Source organism: Phaseolus vulgaris, chromosome 1 (genome assembly GCF_000499845.2).
Source record: "Phaseolus vulgaris cultivar G19833 chromosome 1, P. vulgaris v2.0, whole genome shotgun sequence".
Taxonomy (NCBI): domain Eukaryota; kingdom Viridiplantae; phylum Streptophyta; class Magnoliopsida; order Fabales; family Fabaceae; genus Phaseolus; species Phaseolus vulgaris.
The window spans coordinates 39,372,603-39,386,684 of NC_023759.2; the positions used below are offsets into that span (position 1 = coordinate 39,372,603).

General features: G+C 29.4%; 1 pseudogene; it reads left to right on the forward strand.

Annotated features, from left to right (window-relative positions):
• Positions 1-2,907: 2,907 nt before the first annotated feature.
• LOC137814179 (probable LRR receptor-like serine/threonine-protein kinase RKF3) lies at positions 2,908-4,954 on the forward strand (annotated as a pseudogene).
• The last annotated feature ends 9,128 nt before the right edge of the window (positions 4,955-14,082 follow it).

Sequence of the window (14,082 nt, forward strand, 5' to 3'; positions counted from 1 at the left end):
TAGAACCAGACAAATTTACAAAATAGTTTGACACCCCCTGATTCAACAAGAAAAAACTATTGTCACATGAGAAGGAATACATGGTTTACCTCTCAAATGTATCTTCAAACAGTACACCCTTGTACAAAAAAGTTAGAAAATGAGGTGATTGTGGAACCCATGAACCACCCAATTTATAGGCACGTAAAGGAAGGAAGGTGAGTCATCCCAACCCTCAACTGTTAGATCGTTTCACCATCAACAACCACGATCACATGACTCTTCAAATCCTCTTATTGTGTGTAACCCTAGATGTTCTAGAACATTTGCGTATCGTACCTACTCGGGCCTAAGCGGCATTATACCGTACGGGACCGACAACAAGTTGATATTAGAAAGAAATGAATTTTTCTTTCAAAGACTTATTGTTTTTACTCGAGTCTGGGGTCAATGTACTACCTGAGTGTTCGAGATCCCCATCTTGGCACCTCAGTATACCTTCGTCGAGTACTTGCAATCAAGATAAGAGCCTAATAACATAATTATCAAGTATCACATACTAAATAACTCATAAACTACGATTAAGAAGACTTTAGGGCCTATTTGGATCTACTCTAGTCATTCATACAAGTATAAATAGGTAAATATCTTAAGATAAAAGGTAATGAATATTTGACTATAACTATATACTTGTTATATTTATTGAGAACTAACTTAACATGCAATTGCATATATTCCTACCAAAATCGAAGACTGAAGATTGATAACATCAAACTTAGAAAATTATCTAATTATCATTACCTATGAAAAATCAATTTTATTAAATTATGACAAATATTGGTGAATAATTATAAATAATTTGAATCTTTAAAATTACGACTTTCACATACCACTTATTATATTTCAAAATTTATTAAAATAATAGTCATTAGAAATACTATATGATAACAAGAATAATAACTGCACTATTTATATTAAAAATAAATTTTTAATTAAAAAGTATGACAACTTTACATTATTTACAAATTTAAAATGTTATTTTATACATATATTAAATTATATGTGTTATGATAATTCGAATAATAACAACATCTTATATTTTGTGATAATAAGATTTTTAAACATATTCAAAACTATCACACATATACAGTGGCATTTACAAGCCACATGGAATAAATAAAAACGTCACTACCGACACTATTTTATTTTAAGTGACTCAAGTGACATGTCATAGTTGAAGGAATTGGTTGATACGATGTTCCAAGTTAGTCCATGAGTTAGAATGAAACGTATATAATATATAATATGAAATGGTTAAATTCCCTATCTAGCATCATTTATATTTTTATTTCTTTAACTAGCATCCTTTTGTTTTTATTTCTCTATCTAACACTCTTTTGTTTTTATTTCCCTATCTAGCACCCTTTTATTTTTTATTTTCCTATCTAGCACCATTTCAAAAATAAATTAAAAAATAATAAATTAATTTTTTTATATAATTTTAATTTTGAAGGTATTAAAAAATAAATATTTTTAATGTTTAAAATAGTTAGAAATATTTTAATGAATAAAGAAATGTGTTTTTACAAAATAAAAATAAAAAAGTAATAAATTTAAAATGTTTAGTTTAAAAATTATTTTTTAAAGAATGAATAAAATAAAAAATTAAACTCTATAACAACATAAAAGTTGAATATATAAACATAAATTAGTATTTATTTTTATTATTATTGATGATGTAATTATGTTAATTTTAAGTAAAAAATACAGGACATAATTATAAAAAACAAAGTTAAATAAGGACTGATATGGACATAAAAGAACAACATGATCGAAAAAAAATGTTCATATTGTCAAACACCAAGACACACATAAAGAATATGTCCCAACATTACTGGATTGTACACTTCTCGTCATTAATTATGTTTCATTTCGCACAAACTATTTAATGTACCATTGAAGAAAATATTAAATGAATTATCATCTTTCATTTATTTTCATTTTTATGATCAACATATACTTATTTAGTATTGCCTTATATCTCTTATATTTATCTTATTTGGATTTATTTTTATATCTTTTATCTTTATCTTAATTTGTTTTGCCTTTATTTTATATCTTTTATGTTTTTAGTTATTATTTTTTTTCTACCATTCTTTTTTTTATTGTTGCTGTTTTTATTTTCTAGATTTTTTTTTTTTCTTCTCATTTTTAAGCATTAAGTTTAACATTTGCATTAGTTTTTTTTTAGGATTTTGCATTTAGGATAGACACTTCAATATTACTTGTGTATCCACTATTAATTAATACTAATTGACTTTGGTTTTGTAATTATGTCATGTATTTTTTACTTGAAATTAACATGATTACATCATCAATAATAATAAAAATAAATAGTAATTTATGTTTATAGATTCAACTTTTAAGTTGTTGTAGGGTTTAATTTTTTATTTTCTTCATTCTTAAAAAAAATAATTTTAAACTAAACATTTTAATTTTTTTTATTTTATTTTATAAAAAATCATTTCTTTATTCATTAATTATATTTCTAACTATTTTAAATATTAAAAATATTTATTTTTTAATGCATTCAAAATTAAAATTATAAAAAAATAAATAAAGTATCATTTATTCATGAAATGGTGTTAGATAGGGAAATAAAAAATAAAAGGGTACTAGATAGGAAAATAAAAACAAAAAGGTGCTAGTTAGGGAAATAAAAATCTAAATGGTGCTAGATAGGGAATTTACTCTATCCAGAGAGGCCTATAAATCAATATATAATTTTACTACAAATTCTTAATCAACTTCTACTGATTTTCTACTTTTTTTTTTAAATTTAAATAACGTCACTTTTTTTTCACTGCAAGTAATGTGGAACTGAAAAGAAATAAAAAGGTTTGATGGTTAACATTATGACCCGTGTGGAAAAGAGAAAAGGTTGAGAAAAAAGAAGGAAGAAAGAAAGAGAAGCTTCTTTGAAAAACATACATTGTTTGACTGAGCGAAAGTGTAGCTTGAGTTCTTGGAAAGTGCTGTGAATCTCAGGGTTTTTCAATGTTTCTGTTTTCTGTTGTTGGAGAAAAGGAATTAGGAAGAAACTCGCCATTTTTGAACTACCTCTTCACACTATAAAACTCAAAGGTTGTGTGTGACAGCCACAAGCTCCCAATGCCACTGTTCCCGATTCTTGTCACCATCTTCCTCACTCTCCCTGCCCTTTCCCTCTCCGTTCCCTGTCCTCTCAACATCACCCTCTTCCGTTACAGACCCTCCTCCGACCCCAAGACACGCTGCCGTTACATCATCCAATCCCTGCGTATTCTTCAATCCGATTTTCTCCGCCGCACCGGTTTCTTCCATCCTTCCGACGCCTCCTTCTCTTGCTGGAACACTCTCCAATCTCACACCCAACAATACGACATTCGCTCCTCCTGTAACCTCTCTTCCTCTTCCATTTCCCTCTCCTGCAACAACATCTCCACCCGATCCCAATTCCAGGACTCTCTTCCTCTCTCAGCTCTTAAACCCGTCTGGAATACTTGTAACCAATCTCTCAACAGTGCCGCATCTTGTGCTCTCTGCACCGACGCTTTGTCCAACTTGGATTCCCACATCACCGACAATACCACTGATTGCAAGAGTATTGCTTCTATCTATGCTGCTTCCTTCTCCGACCTGCAAGACCCTGGAACTGCTGAGTGTTTGTTCCGCCTTGATTTGTCTACTTCGGTTTCCTCTGGTAAGCCTCGAACCATTCTTATTGTGGTTTTTTGTGTGCTGGCCTTCTTGTTGTTGCTTTTCTTTGGGCTTACTTTAGATTGAAGAAAAAAAGGAATATTTGTAAAACTGAGATGGATTTGGGTTCTGGGTTGGATTCTATGAACCATAGTACTACTTTGATCAGGTTCACCTTTGATGAGATTAAAAAGGCTACTAGGAATTTCGCCTGTGATAACATAATTGGGAAGGGGGCTTATGGGAATGTTTATAGAGGGATGTTGTTTGATGGTACTCAGGTTGCATTGAAAAGGTTTAAGAATTGTTCTGTTGCTGGGGATGCTAGCTTTACTCATGAAGTTGAGGTTATTGCGAGCGTGAGGCATGTGAACCTTGTTACCTTGAGAGGGTATTGTACTGCTACAACTAATTTAGAGGGTCACCAGAGGATTATCGTAACTGATTTGATGGAGAATGGGAGCGTTTATGATCATTTATTTGGTTCTGCTAAGCAGAAACTGAGTTGGCCAATTCGTCAAAAGATTGCTCTAGGCACTGCTAGGGGCTTGGCTTATTTGCACTATGGGGCTCAACCTTCCATCATCCATAGGGATATTAAAGCTAGTAACATACTTCTGGACCGTAAGTTTGAAGCCAAGGTAGCGGATTTTGGATTAGCGAAGTTCAACCCTGAGGGAATGACGCATATGAGCACTAGAGTGGCTGGAACCGTGGGGTATGTGGCACCTGAGTATGCTTTGTATGGACAGTTGACAGAGAGAAGTGACGTGTTCAGTTTTGGGGTTGTTCTTCTTGAGCTTTTGAGTGGGAGAAGGGCTCTTCAAATTGACACTGATGGGCAACCCTCTGCAATCACTGACTTTGCTTGGTCATTGGTTAGGAATGGTGAAGCTTTGGACGTTATTGAAGATGGTATGCCAGAACTTGGTCCAACAGAAATTGTTGAGAAGTATGTATTGGTTGCTGTACTATGTTGTCATCCACAACTACATGGTAGGCCAACAATGGACCAGGTTGTTAAAATGCTAGAGATGGAGGAATCAGTGTCCTCATTAATTCAAGATCCAATGTCTTGTATTGCTGGGAGGATTGATACTGAGAAATCTGTGTAGTGAGTAGGGGCTGTAGCAACACATTGTAGAGTTTCCACACTTTCTATTTTAAGCAAGGATGCATGACTTTGTACATTAAAATTTTAGATTTGTTAATTTGATAGCTTTGTACATGTATTTCATTCATGTGTAGATCTTTGAATTTTTTCCTCGAGTTTAGGTCTTGGTTTTCAAAACTATTTTTTAGCAAATGCAGATCATATTAGACAAATTAATGTCATTCATTATACTTTTTAAATTCCTTTTTCTTTTCCATTATTTTGATGAAGATTCTTTATCATAATTCAAATGTTCTTAAACCTTAAACATAATTCTAAGTGACAACAACAGTATCACATTGGTATAACAATTATCCTTTGTGGATAATAACCAAGTTCAACCATTCAAAATAAAAGATAAATAAAAATTAAACCATGCCATGCTAAACTATAAATTCTATTGCCAGTAACCCAATTAATTATAAACTTCATTCATTTTGATAAGTTATAAACAAAAATATATATAAAAAGGTTTGTTTTAGTTTTTCTATAAGGATCAAGATAACTTTCATAAATTTGAGAGGTGATTTTGCTAGCACTTGATCTGACAAATTATGTGTCTACAAAGATAATCCTATGCTAAGTCAAATAAGGAATAATGGAGGTAATAAACGTATAAAAAATGAATAATGTATACTTTGAAATAACAATTTGTTTATACTATTTTAAATGAGTGTTTGAATTCATTTATGAAACTCTCAACTATGTTATGGGAAGAAGATGATGAGTATGGAATTTGTTAGTGGAGAATCTTGGGTGAGGTTGAGAAGCTCAAGAGAGAGTTTACTCACTCTAATAATTCTTTAAGCATGTGTTTGGATTAGGGGGTGACACTGTAGCGCAGACGGATTTAAGAGTGTCACCCCGTTTGGTTCCGTGAGAGGTTGAGGGTGAGATTGAGTGGAAACATGGATGATTTTCGGATGTTCCCAAATATGAAAAGAAAGGAGAGTGGCTAGAAAGGAAAGCCACCTAAGATGTAATGAAATACTATTGTGCCCTTGCTTTTTTCACCTTCCACAGTGTAAACTGCCATTACCATCGCGCCCCATGCTTCTTCTTCTTCCTCTGCGGCTTCTCTTCTCAGTGTCTCTTCTCTTGCATTGGTGTTTCAAATTTAGGTTTTCATATTAACTTGGGCTTCATTTTTTTTCACTATGGGTTTCAACTTTTCAAAAAAAAATTTACATTAATTTGTTTCTTCCTGTATCCCTTTATATTCTTATATCATCCTTATAATTTAAAAATTAATAAGTTTTATATTATATATTTTGACAACTATGTTTTAAATATCCATTTACTTTTTAAAATATATTAATTTTGTTAATAATAATAATAAAAATTATTATTAATAATAATTTTGTATATATATATATAACATAATTTAAAGAATTATAAATAATATTAAAATTATCTAAATAAATTAACTTAAATAACAAAATTAATTTAAATTAATAAAATAGAAAATGATAAAATTATACTTATATTTAAAATTATATTTAATTATTTCTTTGAATTTTACATTTTTTTATTTTATTTATAAATAAAACTTTAAATTATTTTAATTAACTAAAATATGCACAAAATTAATAATTATTTATTCTTATTTTATATACAAGAAACATAAATAATATTAAAATTATCTAAATAAATTAACTTAATTAATAAAATGGAAAATAATAAAATTATATTTAAATATAAAAACTTATTTATTAATTTTTTTGAATTTTAAATTATTTATTTATTTATTTATAATTAAAACTTGAATTTCTTTTAATTAACTATAATGTGTACAAAATTAATTACTATTTATTTCTTCTTTTTTCATATAGAAGGATAAATTTGTAATCTTACAATTTACACAATTAAAAATAATTCAAAATATCCTTACAACCATCACATCACTTACATATTTCAATCAACTTTTCTTACACATCCACTCTAACATACCTCAATCCAAACACCCTCAACTTTCTTCACAAATCTTTACACTTCCACTCTCCCACACCCTCAACTTTCTACTTCCCCACACCCTCTAATCCAATACCTTCTTCACTAATAAAAATAATGAATTTGAGATGAAGTGTGCTCACCTAAGACGTGTCTTCTTAGAAAGAGAGGTATTTTTTATGAAGGGTAATGAAAAGACATTGAAGACTGAAAATTGTGTCTATACAAGACAATATGACTCTCTCTCATGATGTTAAGTAAGATGAAAAGAGATTGTGGATAAGGAGATTTTGGAGATTAAACAATACTTTATTAATCAATGTAAATAGGGTTTTAATAAAGCCTTTTGTTAAGTTATCTTTTTTTTACAAGATTTCACTTAGTGAAGGAAAGTTTGATGTCGGTAAATATTTCCACAACGACAAGTTTATCCTAGTCAAAGATATTCTCGACAAGAAGGAGGAAGGTTTGAAGAGGCCTTGAACATCATTGGATGGCTTCAGCGATGGAAATACCTTGAGGGCGACCTTGTGGTTAAGTTAGAAATTTTTTTGTCATTTTTTATTTTGATTCGTGCAGTATGCAAATATGGAATTCCATTGATAATGTTTCTTTCTTTTTATTAATGTCATATTCAATTATTATTTCTTCATTGATTGTTTTTTATTAAGTTAAAGTTTTTTTTTTATTCTAATGTTTTGACGCATTATTGATACATATGTTCGTTAATGTCAAGTTGAGAAGTAGTGATAAAGAGTAAAATTGATATGACCAACAATGTTTATTAATTGTCTCATTAAAACTTATCGGATCAAAACCTTTCTTGGAAAAAAAATCTATGGTAGGAAAAAAATGCATGAGATAGGACATAATTGCAATAATGAACTAAAATAACACTTTAACATACCATCATTCCATGATTATGGTATCTTCTCCCTAGTTTGATCTTTTCCCACTGAGGTCGATTGCTATGTGTTGTTGTTTGATATTGATAATAGTAAGCATTTGGGTTATGATTTAGGAAGCACCTTTGTATTTTCAACTAATTTATTTGTTAAATTAGTTTTCCAATTTTCTAGTTTCTTAAATGAATTAGTTTGTAATAATTTTTCATATCATACAAAATATAGAATGACTGAATCAAAATATTTTTACTCTTATAAAATAGTAAGAGACGAGAATGAATTATGTGGGGACACATAACAATGAATTTGATGGAGTAAATCAAATTTGTGTTAAAGAAGATACGAAACGTTCCAATTTTCCTCTTGGACATGACAACCTACACCTATTGTAAAAAATTCTCCATTAACAGAGAGAGAGAGAGGTGGAGGATATGATTATAGTCTTCCATGTCTACTTGAAAGTGCAACCAAGCATTGGAAGATTAAGACAAAGGTAAACACGATAAAAAAAAACACAAGATTTCCTCATGGAGGAGAGAAAAAAATTAGTTAAAAGTATACTAACATTAAGTAACGAGTTGTTGCATTTGGATCTAAGGATATTTAAACCATGCATTGATATTTTTAAAGAAACCTACGAAAGTATGTCACCCCACAATATGACTTATTTTGGACTACCACAAGTATATAAAAAGGGCATACTCAAGAGGTGTAAGTGATTGGACTAAGAATAATTATCACTACAAAAAAAAATCATCAATTTTAGAGATCAAAAGTAATTAGTTCCTATATTAACTAAATTAGATATTATTTTAGAGACTAAAAGAGTTATTGATTTCTAAATTAGTTTCTATTAATGATAAATAGTTTCTAAATTGATATATAATTAGGTACCAAGATTTTAACTACCAATTTAATTATTTTTACTCTTTAAGATTGGTTTTTATTTAATGATCATGTATAGTGCATTCAATATATTGCACTAAATTCATAAAACACTTTAGGAATGCACCATTGAAGAAAGATGTTGTCAATATGAGTATTTTTTTTCCTTAACTCATTAATTTGTTAAAATAATTTTTCATTTTTCATTTTTCTATTTTCTATTTTCTTAAATTAATTAGTTTGTAACAATTTTGCATAAGATATGGAATGGTCAAGTCAAAATTCTTTTACTAATACAACCTAGTAATAAGCAAGATTGAATAAGCAACGAATGGTTAACACTTGCATGAGATAATAGATAATGTTGGGAAACTAATGACTCTTTTTTACGGAAAATGTACCGAGTCAGAATAATTTGTTCATAAGACAAATATCGAATCCAAAAGGAACAATTATTTAAAATTCTAATAGTAACATTCACTAAGTATAAGAATATGTACAATAATTTGTTTTGAAAGATATTAACACAAGTTTGCATAAAATTTAAATAAAAACAAAATAAATGAGTAAAAGATTTCAATTAAGAAAATTGGAAATGGGTTAATCCTTCTCACTTCTCACACGTATGTAGTTTTAAACATATAAAACTCCATCTTGATTGACATTGATACACATATAAAAATCATTCATATTGATTTCTCGACATAAAAAATTATTAAGAGAGTCTCTTGAATATCGATTCCTCGCATATTTATAAAAATTATTTATCATTATGAACAAATGTTATAAAGAAATTAACATTTCAAATCTATTCCTAGAATTCAAATATGTCAAGCATTATGATTTAGGTCACATGCTTAGAAGCACTTTCCAGTCAAATCTAAGGATCAAAATCATGAATAGTTTCAAGCTTTGAGAATAAAATGATAATATCAATCATCAATCAAGAATTGGATATTATAAATACATAAGAGTTTGAATATATTACTTCCAACCCCAAAGAAAAGAATTAGCCACTCATGGTAACTATTACAAACATGGACAACAAGAAAAGAAGATCCAAAGCATTTCTCCTTGACGGCTGCATCTGTTAGCGTTTCCTTCCTTTGATTCCTCCCAATGATCCCTATGTGTCTAGAGTTATGTCTCACGCCTTCTATTTAACCTAATTGGGCTTGGACTAAGTGACATCTTTATTCATAATATACTTAAATGCTTCATCTCTCCTTAAAACCCTGAAAATAACACAAAATTGTGAATAAATCGTTATTATTCATCTCATAACCCAAAAATATGTAAAAAAATTAAAATTATTAAATTAGAGGTTTAATTAAAGTTCATAAGTATCTATTTTTTTGTATGAAATATTATTGAATTATGACACTTATTAAAAACATGACAAAAAGAATTTGACAAAGTCAATGCATTGGAAGATGCATAGAAAAGGGCATAGAGAACTTACATTTGAGAGAAAGAGAACAAGATTTCTAATGCAGTGTGATTTCGAAAAGTTTCAAAAAATTACTTATCATGTTCATTTGTGCTTGTTTATGCAAACACACCACAATTTCGAGATATATCACTTATGTTTATACCTTGCAACAAGTAACTAAGGTCTATAAAAGATTATTTAAAGATCTAAATATGAACTAAAATGGACATTAGGAAACAACAAAAGTCATCCTAATAAAATGTTTCTAGCTTTGGTCACATCAGAAAACATGTCACATTTCTACAATGTTCACAATAATCTTATCATTAAAAAAAATTAATTAATACTTTTCATGAAATTATATTTTTTATTATAATTACTGTTGTGTAAAAAATACAGTTTGTATATTATGCAAAATTTTTAAGAATAAATTAAATTTTTAAATACGAAACAACTTTAAATTATTAAGTTAACATTAACATAATATTTAATAATACTTTAAAATTTATTTAAATATGGTGTTTTAAAAATAAAAAATTTAAAAATAATTATTTTAATTTTTTATTAAATATTGTCATGTTTGGGTGCCACAAACGTCCCGATTTCATTTTAAAGTATCAATCATAAAAAAAATCAACAAGAACGAGTGCAGTGTTATTTGATGATGAATAATTGCACATTAATTCAAACTTTTTTTTTCATGGCATATTGATATGCGGCACAAATCAGGAATGTCCCGACCAACAATATATTATGAGCACGTTTAGTGAGAGATGAATCAAATGTATTTCTTATTATACATGGAATCTATATCGTTATTTGAAGAAAACACACTTAATTTTTTTTCCATTCAAAAATTGTGTAACTTTGAATTCATCATTCACTCCCTATTATCGTTTTTTATATGGAGCAACTTTGCATAATAGATACTAAGAATTATTTTAATTCTTATTTTGTGTTAATATTTACAAATGGTGCACTGGTGAAAAAGATTTAAAAAGGGCGGCTATCAGTAAAAATAACGATTTTCTAGTTGTCTTTGATTTCCATGTAATCTTATGTTTAAGAAGACGATTATTTAGCCGCATTTTTAAATGCAGATTTATAATGACGACTATGATAAATAATCTCATTCTTATATGTTCCAGAATGATTTATAGAAGGGAGGTGTAAAAATCTTTGTGTTGCATTTAAGAATGCAACTATTTACCATAGTCGCCCTTATAAGTATTTGCACTGCATATAAGAACGCGACTATGGTAAATAGTCGTTGTTGTTTATGGTTATTTTTGTTAGTACATTCTGTTTAATGTTAATTCTCATCTAAATTGACATGTTCAATTATAATCCAACTAGACAAATAGATAAATTCAGATAATCAAATTATATATATTGATAAAAATGTATTGCAAACACTAATAATATATTTTTACCTATATTCCTATCTATCTATCTATCTAATTCCTAAATTATTCATTAGCTATTATAGAGTTACAAAAATTTAGGAAATATATGGACCAAGAATGTCTCACATATTTTGTGGCGGCTGAAGACATTGGATCGACCTTTTAGAATGTTATCTCCACACCATGAACTGATTAATACAAAAAAACGTGTTAGTAGATGCTTAATTAGTAACATACAGAGTTAAGTTTATAGTGTACTTACTTATCAATGAAATTCTTCAGATGTGGATGACTTATTATGTAGGGAACATAACCACACAACAGTCTCATCAACCGTTGATAAAACAAGTAACTATCAATGACCCCTATATCATCCATGAAAAGAGTTAGTAAATATTTAAAACATACAATAATAATAATTGACGACTTATAATTAAACTTACTCATTAATATAAATGCATAAATAAATTTGTTTTCCCTCTTTTTCCAGGGTGTTGGTGATGTATGATTGAGTTTCACTTTTCTTTGTTCTAGTGGGATTAGTATATGATCTAAGAATCCATACACATCTTCATTCCTATCATTGATAGAAACTCCATGCAAAAACCTACAAGTTATTAGTTAAAGCATAATAAATAATAATTTAACATAAAGTAAATTGAAATATAGGTAAATATACTTACATCATAAAAAATTGAATTATATTTATATTGAGCTCATGATCCCCAACTACAAATTCTAACATATCTGACATGTATATGTACAATGGCATGTCAGTGTTTATTGTTGGGTCTATTAGTGTCTAAGTTCAAGAGGGGAGGGGTGAATTGAGCTTATAAAATTTTCACAATAACACACAACAATTTTCAATATAGCAGAGGCAAAAAGAACATATTGTTTTTACATGAAACAGATTAATTTTTCAGAGCAGTCTAGCACAATTTGAATTTGTTCAATATAAAATTGTGATCAACAGAGAATTATACCAGAATCAGATTAGCTGAATATTATGAGGATGAAGGATACAGCTATGCTCAGAAATCAAACAAATTTACTCAACACAAGGTTTTAAGGAGAATGATTCTTTCTCAGATTTTAATGATTAGACTGTTTGTTCACAGATCACTTAAACCATCATATACAATTGTCTTGTTTGTGATTAAAGAACTTTAACAAATAAGGAAGAACAGTTTTTACTAAAACCCAGAATTAACAGATTCAATTTCAAAAGAACAGATTTAGTTTTTGACATGATTAAGCAAAACCATCATATACAACTGTCTTGTTTGTGATTAAAGAACTTTAACAAATCAGGAAGAACAGTTTTTACTTAAACCCAGAATTAACAGATTCAATTTCAAAAGAACAGATTTAGTTCTTGACATGATTAAGCAAAACCAGAAATGAGTGCAGGGATGAAAAGGAAAGGCACACAAGTTTTTATACTGGTTCACTCATACAGAGCTACATCCAGTCTCACCTTACCCCAAGGTGGAATCCACTAAAAACAGTACCAATTACTTACAAGCACAACAGTTCTTGAACACTACAAGAACAACACAATCAATGCTGAAAAACCCTATTTCAGCACACCTTGCACTCCAACAAACCCTATCAAGGAGTGACTAACACTTACACCTTTACAAACCAGAATAAAGGAAAGATTACACCTGAAAAGAAGATGCAAGAACTCAAAACCAGTAGTTCAATTTGCTGCAGAACTGCACCAGCACCTTCACCAAGATCAAAGGCTTCCTAGAACAAGCACACTTGAAAATCTCTTTGGAAAACCTTTCAAAAATCTTTCAATCCTTCTTCTCACATGGAAATTGTTTGATCTCTGTCAAAAACGTAATTGCTCAGCACCTTTTCATGTGAGAGAGACTTTTCTTTATATAGAAAACAATTTCTAACTTCTTTTCAAAAAACAGTTGAAAAGCAGTTATGAAAACAACAGATTCATTTTTGAACTTAACAGATTTATTTTGTGAAAACTGCCAACTCAGCTAACTGAAATAACTGTCTGAGTTGTACCTTTGGTGCCCTAACTAACTTGTGAAAAACCTTTCAGTTGACCAAAGAATAAACCTGTTCTTTCACAGTGAAACAAATTAAAATATAGCAAACAGGCCAGCTCATCTTTAACTGAAATAACTAACTAAGCTTTACATGTGGTGCCTTATCAGAATTTTAGAAAAGCCTTTTAACAGATAAGAAATAAATCGATTCTTTCTCCATAAAACAGATTTCTTTGTGTATTGATTTAAAAATTTTAAGAACACTTTAAAAAGCTTTTCAAAAACCATTTAACCACATCATGTGCTTGATCTATACTTGGTTAGGCATCTAGGATGGGTCATACAGCAAAAGGCAACCTTACACAATTACAAGCCTACATACAAGATCATCTAAACCTATTACAAACTTCAAAGCAAACTAGCTATTTTTCTACATCAAACACACACAACACTAGGTAGAGAAGAGACTTCATCCATCTTCAACAATCTCCCCCTGTTTGATGGAGACAAATCCCCTTTGCACAGCATAGTTTGATGATCACAATCTGTATTAGACTAGCTACCAAAACCTGCACAAAATTTTTAGATATAAAACCATAATAGAGCAGTTGTGAGT